General features: G+C 35.0%; 1 long non-coding RNA gene across 1 annotated transcript; it reads right to left on the bottom strand.

Moving 5' to 3' along the window:
* Positions 1–2487: 2487 nt before the first annotated feature.
* LOC124398129 lies at positions 2488–9091 on the bottom strand. The gene is made up of 3 exons (XR_006928022.1): positions 8928–9091; positions 3580–3692; positions 2488–3478 (listed from the first exon to the last, which is right to left on the bottom strand). It is a non-coding gene; the product is annotated as an uncharacterized LOC124398129 (long non-coding RNA).
* Positions 9092–10419: the final 1328 nt, after the last annotated feature.

Genomic DNA, 10419 nt, shown 5'->3' with positions numbered 1-10419 from the left:
AGCAGTGTATGAGCAGTCGGATTATTGCTAATAGAAATGTGGCATATTCGTGCAAGTCCTTCGCTAAGCGGGCATAATATGAAATTTGACCTGCGCAGCATGCCTATGTATCAGCAGTTATGCTGAATAAAGCCACCTCAGCATTTCATTCTTGAATATTTAATGTGAGAACATTTCGGATAAGGATAATTATGCTTTCATATTGAGTTTTTGCGCTCATAATTAATAGTGAACCCTCAACCAGCTGTAGCTGCAACTTTTTATTTTTACAGAAGTCACTTAGGACAAAAGTAACTATAAAACAATGTGTGAGTTAAATAATAATATTGCTATCTACCACTTAACATAAAAGGAAATTGTGGGGGGAAATTGTTACCACATATCACTTTTGGTTTGAAAGAGGCAGATGTAGAGGACAGGGGGGTATGGAGATGGATGATCCGCTGTGGCGACCCCTAATTGGAGAAGCCAAAAGGGGAAGAAGATTTACCACATATCACTTGATGATAAAAAAAAAAAATTTTTTTACCAATATTCCTTTTAATGACCCATATTTCCAAAATATTAATTTCATCTAAGTAAAATCTTGCCCACAATGACAAATATGCACCACTGTATTAATAATAATTGTTGTGGTAATTAATAAGTTGAGCTCGAATGTCTCAACTGTTACACATTAAGTTTAGATAATCTTCAGAATATGTGACTTTGTAATTAATAATGCTAATGATTTATAATTGCTAAAATGTAATGTTTGTTATATTAAAATTATTGCAGTAATGAATAATACCACACCGCTGATTATTCAAAGGTGAGACCAGAAAGAATTATTATGTAAGCATATACAGTAAGTGTCTTCTGATCAGCAGATTAATCATATGTTTCTTATAGTAGTTGAAGAAATCTGATTTAGTTAGGAACTTTTTTACTTGGGAAAAAATAGAACAAAAGCTTAAAAAAATTCAATATCGAAAAGATTTTGACTTGTTGTAGGAGGATCACCGCAAAAAAACAAGCTCCAAACATGACAATAGTGTAGGTTGGAGGAAAATACATGCTGGATTTTATGTAAATTGAAAAAACATGCAATATTTTTTCAAATCATTCAAATTACATTGATTATATACACGTCTCAAAAGTTTTGAAAAACAGATTTAACAGGTTGACTCTCAGAGTGCATCTGCCTTTCACAAAGCACTTGTTTAAGGTGCAATAATATCTGAGAGTGACCAGTTAATAAGTTCCACTAAGATTTAGGTCGTTTACTTTGTTTGTTTACACTGTGGTTTAATCATATTGATAAAACTGTGATAAAAAATGTCATTAAGATTATTTATATAAAATCAAAAACAAATGACAGACACACTTTAAAACAGTAAAATCATAATAGCTGCAAATATTTATAGTGCAGTAAATAATAGCAGTAGCTATAAACTAGAAATAGTGTAAAAAACATTAACATATATAATAATGTATAAAACATGCTAATATACACTTACTTAACAATATTATTGGGAGCACTACAAGAATATTGGGTAGGGCCTCCCTTTGCTCTCAAAGCACCCTCAAATCTTCTGAAAAAAAGAAAAAGTTCTTTAAGATTCTTCTCTATGTGGACATGATTGCATCATAAAATTTCTTCCGATTTTTCAGGTGCACTTTCATTCTGCGAATCTCTCGTTCTGCTACATCCCAAGGGTGCTCTATTGGATTCGGATCCAGTGACTGGAAAGGCCACTGAATAACACTGAACTCATTGTCATATTCATGAAACCAGTATGAAAAGACTTTTGCATTATATTGCTTGAGGTTTTCTTTAAAAGATCAATTTTGGCCATGAAGGGATAGAAAAAATACTCTGTACTCAGCCTGTTGCATTTAAACAATGATTGGTTTGTATTAACTAATCCTAACGTATGCCCAAATACGCAGGGTCACCGTGGCTACCGGTAATAAGATTTGTTTTGCACATGCATGAAAAGGCAAAAAGATACATAGCGCTACGGATGGAAAGTCCTGACAATTCCGCATTTTGAGGGAGTAATTAAATGAATGATGGAAGGTTTAAAGACATTTGTTAATGTATTCTAAAAAAGTAGAACAGTTAAGTAGATCATTTCTCTAGAAAATTAAATATCATATAAAACACACACTCACACACACAAACAAACAAACACACACACTTACATACACATCTGTATTACCCAAATGGAGTCTAACAAACTATGAAATAAAAATTTTCCTTTGATTTAATCAATTTAATTACATCTAATTGATTACTTAATTTAATCAATACAATAAAATATGTATTGCATACATTTTAATAATTCTATTAAATTTTTTATAAAATATTATAAAACATTTCTTTTAATATTTCACCAAGCAGGCATTTTATTTAAAATTGTTTTCAAAATGTAAACTGTTAATGATCACAAATGTTAATAAACTGCGATAATAAAAGAAACACAAGCAATCTTGCGCTTCTTCCCCCGAACCGTAACGAAATTGTACCAAACAGTGATTAAAAAAACCAAAGTACCTACAGAATCGTGAATTTTGTGCACTGATACACCCCTAGTACAGAGTAAATCTTTGTGCTTTATACTTGTCACAGTTTATATGATACAGTGCCCCTGCAGCACAGAGAGTTAAGGGCCTTGCTCAAGGGCCCAAGACACTGGAGCTTGAAACCCTGACCTTCCGATCAATAACCCAGAACCTTAACCACTGAGCTACCACTTAATCTATACGAATTACTGTAGCCTCTGTACAGCTCAACCTAGTCTGGCCATTTTCTGTTGACCTCTCTCATCAAAAAACAGAGGTCCTGGATGTTTTTTCTTAAAAAAATGGAGAGACTGTCATTTATAAAAATCCCAGGAGATCAGCAGCTGTAAATAAATATACTCAGACCAACCTACCTGGCACCAACAAGCATGCTATTGTTAAAATGCCTGGGATCATTTTCCACATTCTGGCGGTTGATGTGCTCATCACCCGAAGCTGCTGTCCTGAACTGCAGTGATTTTATGCATTGCACTGTTGCCACATAATTGCCTAATTAGATAATTACATGAATGAGTAGGTGTACAAGAGTTCCTACAGTAATAAAGTCTTTAGTGAGTGTATTTTTCTCTCTGTTTCTCGAATCTATTAAAGCTCCCACTGAGTATGTAAAAGTAATCATTCATCTGCAAAAATATTACAGTGGTTCAACAGTACATGGCCAAATACTGTACATTCACCTTATACACTGTATCCACCAATTCATCTCATTTAACTCGCATGAAAGAGGTTTTTGTGAAAAATCGTGAAATTTGAGAAAAGTAGGCCATTGATACTGAAGCATTTCAGTAATGATGCTTTGAAAGTTTGCTCCTGTGCAATTGCCTGGCTGTCATGTAAATAGCTTGACTGTGGAGAGACTGTCATCCAGCTCTGACTCTCTTCTCTGTTTTCCCTCCCAGTCTGTGACAGCCTGCGAAGAAGCAGATATGTCCTGGTGATATCCACGCACCTGCTGTTATTTAAAATCAAGCATGACAAGATGGGGTAATAGAGGAATTCAGTCACCCGTACCTACGCTTCTCCTTCAGCTGACATTAAATGAGTGGTCTCCCTTACGTCCGCTCCAATATTAACACACTCCTGCATCCATGCTCTGCTTTCATCTGTTGTCCTCATCACTGATCCTGGAAGATGATGTGGGTTACTTGTGCTTGCAGGAAACATCCCTGTAAGTCTAGTGCGTAAACAACATTTTTTGATATTTGTTTGTGTTATCCTGCAGCTCACATAGCTTTTTCCTAAAGCTCTGAAAACACACTGTGTCTAAAATGATGTAGTTCAATCAGCTTAAAAAGAAATGCAATATGAGTCAATCTCTTATAACAAGACTAATAAAAAGGACTGCAGACATTGTGTTCATTCATTTGTTGATTTTCAGCTAAAAACAAAATGTGATGTACGATGTCTTCATTCCTTTTTTTTTATATATTCCTTTTAATGTTATCTGAGCACACATAAAAAAGAAAATGCCTTATTTATTTATTTCTATTCTTTTAATCATTTCAAGTGTGCTAATAAGAACATTTCACAATACCAAATATGATCAACGCTTTAAATCTAACAATGCTAACCTGAAAGTAAAAGTGGTCTTTCTTTGCTGGTCTTTTCTTTGCAAGAAATGTCCACTCTGGAGCTATTGGCACAAATGATAAATAATCTGGTGCAAACTAGAACAACATAGAGAAAACACTGCAGCTGTGTACAGCATAACATTTCTCATTTACTTTTTTTTTTGAGCAAAAGCAGAGCAAAGCCAGAATGTAGAATGAAGCCACTGATGGATTTTACATTGGTTGATCACTTATATTACATCCAGGTTCTGCAAGAGTTCCATAAGACACATAATAAAAGTCCAATTAAGTCTATAAATAAGATACACTATAGGCATTATTTCAATACTTTACACTTTGAACTACAATTTTCTTCCAACATTCAAACACAGTAGTAGCATTGTGCAAATTGACTAGTGTTGATACTGTTAATATGTAAATATATGTACATCAAATAAATATAAAGACTATGCAGATTGAAACATGTACAGAAACTGTTGAGCAAGTACAGTAAGGATATATATGTATATATATAAAGAACATTTAGAATATGTGCTAAATTTGGGACTGGAATTCTTTGGCATTTAAATGGGATTATTTCTATTTTTTCATTATACTTTAAGTTTTATTGAATGAGAAAACTAGAGAATAAAACTGCATTAGTTAAGCAAATTACAGCGTTACAGTATGTTTTCTTTCTTTCTTTCTTTCTTTCTTTCTAAATTATTATGAAATCAAAATGAATGGAACCATGGCAATTTAAATTGTATTATAATACAGTTTGGTACAGTATAATTTTTAACATTTACTTTTGGACTACATCCTGCAATCAAGTTAATTTTTTTTCCCTTCAAGAAATAGTTTGAGCACCTCTTATTTAAAGGTTTAACAATACACACAATTTCACAAGGTTTCTTGCAACATCGTTCTTGTATAGAGATTAAGGAATAAATGGTGTTTCTGTAAAATGTCAGTTAACATTAAATTAGTTTGGAAGTAACAAAATGTTTTAAAGAAATCTGCATTGTACGCATAATGAGTGGTTTTTAAATATGTAAATGAAAATGTAAGGAGTGAAATGCGTCAATGTAATTAAATTGTAATTTAAATATGATGTTTATTCAAATCAGGCATAGTATATACACATTTAAATATCACCTCCTGCTTGGATCATTCTTTCTTTCTGTATTACACCAGTCCCTGTGGCAGTGTGTGAATAAGTGAGCAATCACACTAGAAAAAACTGTTATACTCCAATATTCTTTCTTATGAGGAGGTGAGGACAGACTGTACGCCTATATATATACATTTACACTTTCGGGCTAGCTTGCCGCCGGCTCATCTTATGCACAATCACAAACTTGTGGCGGTGTTCTAACTGAGTGGGCTAAGCTAGTAGGCATTTTGAACTTCGACATTTGTATTCCAGTCACATTTCCTCGAAAAGCCGTCATGCAAATGATTAAACGCAAACAAATAAAAACCGCGTCTGACTGCAGAATTCCGTATTTCATGCCAGAGGGATCCTACTTTTTGAAGGAATACAACACAATGTCATGATGCAATCTTTTTTCCTTTCTCCATGACTGGACCGCATGCGTGTTATCGGAGGCAGACACAGAATGCGTGATGGACAATAGCGGCGTTCTTGGAATCGTCAACTAACCAGGCGTGAAGATTTGTTAGCTGTACAAACACGAGCAGTGGAGCTTCTCTGCAGCCACAAGGCTTCCGTGTTCATGCCAACCAGCAGATAATAAGATGGGCACTCTTTTCCTGCAAACACTTGTGTCAATATTGCTCTTTGCACAGAGCAGGCTGCCACTTGCTATTAGAGATATGCTGTTGAGGGACTGTATTTGAATGGCCCGAGGAGTGACACATGGACAGCCACATGTGCAGGATGAATGGACTTTAGAGTTTCAGCTTATAATAAGTTAAATCATTTGAAAGCAAATGCTGAAAAACCAGGAGTTTCCATACAGTTTAAATGGAGCATGATCTCTAGCACCAAAATCCTAGTAAAAACTGAAAAAACTTAAAGGTTCATGTAAGGAACATGCTATACACACAAAGTTCAGCTGATAAAATGTGAAACACTTATTGTCTTTCAAATATATATTTTTATTAATAGGTTTTCTTTCTGACATTCCCATTAGAATATTTGCTCTTTTTTTTTTTTTTTTTTTTACGATGGATTATTTTGGATTTCCATGGAACAAAGAGCAACAACACCCTCAGTGTAAATAAAGAAAGTCATAAGGAATGTTGATTCCTTTTCAGCCCTAGGCTTTAGATTCTATGTAAAGAATATAAGCACTCATTAAGCACTCATTTAAATTGGATTCATGCATGTCCAATTTGATTATAGACAACACACTATGTAAAGGGAAAAAACTCACAAAAATTAAACAGTAAATGTCTTAAGGAAAGTTTGGTGGACAGGTGAGTCCAAATCTGTCTCTAACAAAAGAACTTATGCAAGATAGAGTACAGGAGAGAAGTTTTTATATACAGGGAGGTGGAAGCTTAATGGTTTGGGGTTCACCTAAACCATACATCCAAGCTTTCAAAACATAATTTTAGACAGCAAAAAGTTGGCTGGAGTGTTATTTATCACTGAATGGCCTGCCTGTCACTTCCCTTAAATCCTAATGAACTGGTCAGGGATTAACTGGATCACAAGTTACCATTGGCAAGTTTTACAAGGAATAGCAAAGTATTTCAGTCGAATGTTAGAAGTGACTAACTGACTGTATGCCAAAAGAGTGTAAAGCTGTTATTGTTAGGAAATAGTAAGAAATTTTTTTTTATTTGAATGAAGTATAATAACTGTTCATTTATATATTTGTTTGGTTAAAGTAATTATTTATATCATATATCATTCAAATACCAAGTTTGTGTCACATACAAAAGCACCATGCATGTGTCCCTTAAAATTATTTAATTAATTGTTTAATTAAAACTGGAATGTAAAATATATATATTTATAGTTTATAGTGTATGCTGAACTGTCATTCATATACTGCTAAATTACATCTATTAATTGTCACTAAAAATTGTTTCCAGTTGAAGTGTTTGACACGGCAGTATATTTATACTTTATATTAATAAAAAATCCTCAACAGCATCTAAAGTTTATTATCCATTTTTTTTTTTTTTTACTTTTGCTGTATTTCATGTCAAATCATTTCAATTACGTGGGTTTGTAGCTCTCTGTGATAACTATCAATGCACCTTTGTGCTAGTATAATTGCCCCAACTGTTATGCTTTCTGGATATTTCTGTACATTGACAAAGCAAGAACATAATACCAGGTTGTTAGAGTAAATCGATAATAGCCAAAGGGCTAGCGCATCCCTGAGGGACACCTATGGGACACACTGTCATTAATTTTAACAATGCAGCTTCTATTCAGAAAATCAAAGGCCCGTGCCACAGGGATAGATTGGAGATTAAAAGTTTTGACCTGTGCACATTAGACAAACAGCGGGGCTCAAAAAATTGTGAGCAAATTTCTGTAGATTATGATGTTCAACAGACATATTGGCAAAAGATTGTCTATGATGCCGACATTAGCGTGTTTTGTTATGGAGCTGAAGATATATAAGTATTAATAAATTGTTACTAACAACAAACAAGTTACTATAATAAAAATGACTGATTTGTTTGATGTTTGCTCAGTTACAGATAAAAGTGTATACACAATCTTGGTTCATGTACACCTGTACACAAGACATCAGGTGTCTGTGTAATCACTACACTTGCTTGAACTGCTTGTTTTACAAAAATACCTTTCTTTCAGAATGCACCTGTGTGCACATTCAAGCTACACAGAAACCCCCAGAGCCTGGTAATACATTTAACATGGTGAGAGTTGACTTTTTTATTATATTTTATAGTATAATAACCTGCACACTTTTTAAAACTAAATTGTTTCCCAATCAACACATCACTGTTTGTTCTTACATCTGTAATCACTGATAAATCCAATTTGTTCTGTGGAAATTGCATAATTGCATCTTGGGTATTGAATAGGTAGATTTTAACTGGGTTTAAATCTTGAGTTGCAAGATACAACTGAAATCACAGGAGGTTTTAACAACTACTGTTTGTAATGTAGGTTTGTGCATATAAACATATGTCAGATCACTGTCGTTCAATTTGAACCTTTACAAAAGCCTATTTTATGTTCAACACACTGTCACTTTAATCTCAGCTGTCTTATTGACTACACCAGCAGCAGGGTACAAACATTCGCAAACCTTCCATCGAATTGGCCTATTTGATCTGTCCCTGCACCATTACACTGACTTAGTTGATTAAGTAAACAATGTTTGATAGCAACAGCTTTAATTCTGGTCGACTCATGCAATAAATCTGACATATGCAACCAGTTACCATATCAAATATTCACATACATTTCCCTGTGATTTCCCAGATGAAGGTTGGTTTTAAAGTAACCAACACTTTAATGTTTAATAGTTTGCAAATGACTCATAATTGTATCCTAATTCAGTTTCTTGGTGTGTAGTAACGAAGGGCTACTTTGCATCAGCAACACTGCCTCAATTACTCTTTCATTAGAAGACAACTGACACCTGTATTCATAGCAACTAATTAATCATTTGATTGTTAATCATAAACGTAATAATATATTATGTGTCAGGCAGTCATTCATGCGATGGTATGCAAAATCATGATCCTACTAAACAGCTACTCCAATTAGGGTACAATATTTAGCAATCAAATATTTATTTATCAATATTTGGACGCCTATTTAAAAGCTGGCACCTGCACATTTCTTACCTTCACCACCTTTTCCCATATGGATCAATTTTCTGTTCCGATCTCAACAAGTCTGGGCAAATGTTAAAAAACCTCTGGTAAAATTTGAAGTACCAGAGGCGATTTCTTTAAGACTGCAAGGGAAGCTCGGCTTCCCTTATAATATCACAAAATTAATGGTCAAATATGTACTATTGTATTAACATTTTATTGACTAAAAATGCGTTAGAAAACGTTCATCTCAAAGACGAGTTCGTTCAGAATCAGTTACATATAGCAGGTCGGCTGACTCGATTTCCTTCTCATACATTCCCGCAGCGTCACAGTGCATTTCCCTATTGAAGCCCAGCGTCCATTGACTTCAATGGGGCTGCTTTGAACGGTTTTTTTCAGCGCTTCGAAACTAGACGGTCATTGGATAAACGCTGCGATTATGTCCCGCCCACGGACGCTCAGCGTCTCTGGGGTGAATGGGAGTGGGCTGGCCCGGACGCCGAGCTTCTGCGTGATGATTGGAGGGTCTGTCGAAAGACTGCATCTCCTTTTGACTGACAGCGATTCTGTACTATAAGGAATCACTGAAGCTATTCGCGCTCAGTCCCATCGCGGATTTCTCAAGTTCAGTCGAAATAAAAACTGCTGCAACCTATTTCTTTGATATTTGCTTGGCGAAATTGCTTGATTTTCATCATACATTTCACACAATTATACACCACATTCCTTGTTTCAGTTTTACAGAGTTTAATATTTTTTTAGATCGTTCATTCATTCATTCATTCCTTCATTCATGGCCATCACTTTGATTCAGGAAGACTGAGGTCAGAACTTCAAGTCCTGTATTCAGATCAGGACTTGCAGGGTAACAGGGGAAAGCTGTGTGATTACTTGGTGTTCCTTAAAGACATGGAGTTGGACAGTGCAATGCCTCAGCTTTACAAACTGTTCTCATTAGTGGCAACAATTGGAGCTACATCTGCAGGTGTAGAAAGGAGCTTCTCCTGTTTAAAGCGACTCAAGTCCTACACCCGAAACACAATGGGCCAAGGCCGTTTAAGCAGCCTAGCTCTGCTGGCCATTGAGAGGACACTGGTCAAGTCACTTGAAAAGACTCCTAGTTGGTACGACAGGGTCACAGACCATTTTCTTGAAAAGGAACGTAGGGCAGAATTTACTTTTAAATAAATAGACAATTTTATGATGTAGGCCGAAAATGAGCTTCCCCTCTCTGACAGACCAGTAGCCGCCACTGTGAAGTACTGACTTCACTGGTTTACTTAAGTTGCCATTACAAAAGTAGCAATTACTACTCCCTGTTTAAGTGTCACACTGTAACTGGATGTAAAGTCATATTAATATTATGGCTGTCAATCGATTAAAATATTTAATCGGGAGTAATCGCATGATTTTCACGAGTTAATTCACAATTATTTTTAACTTAATCCCAAATTTTTATCTGTTCTAAATGTACCTTAAATTAATACTTTCCAATTTTTTTATACCCTAATCAACAAAG

Source organism: Silurus meridionalis, chromosome 15 (assembly GCF_014805685.1).
Source record: "Silurus meridionalis isolate SWU-2019-XX chromosome 15, ASM1480568v1, whole genome shotgun sequence".
NCBI classification, from domain to species: domain Eukaryota; kingdom Metazoa; phylum Chordata; class Actinopteri; order Siluriformes; family Siluridae; genus Silurus; species Silurus meridionalis.
This window is presented reverse-complemented; position numbering and strand designations above follow the sequence as displayed.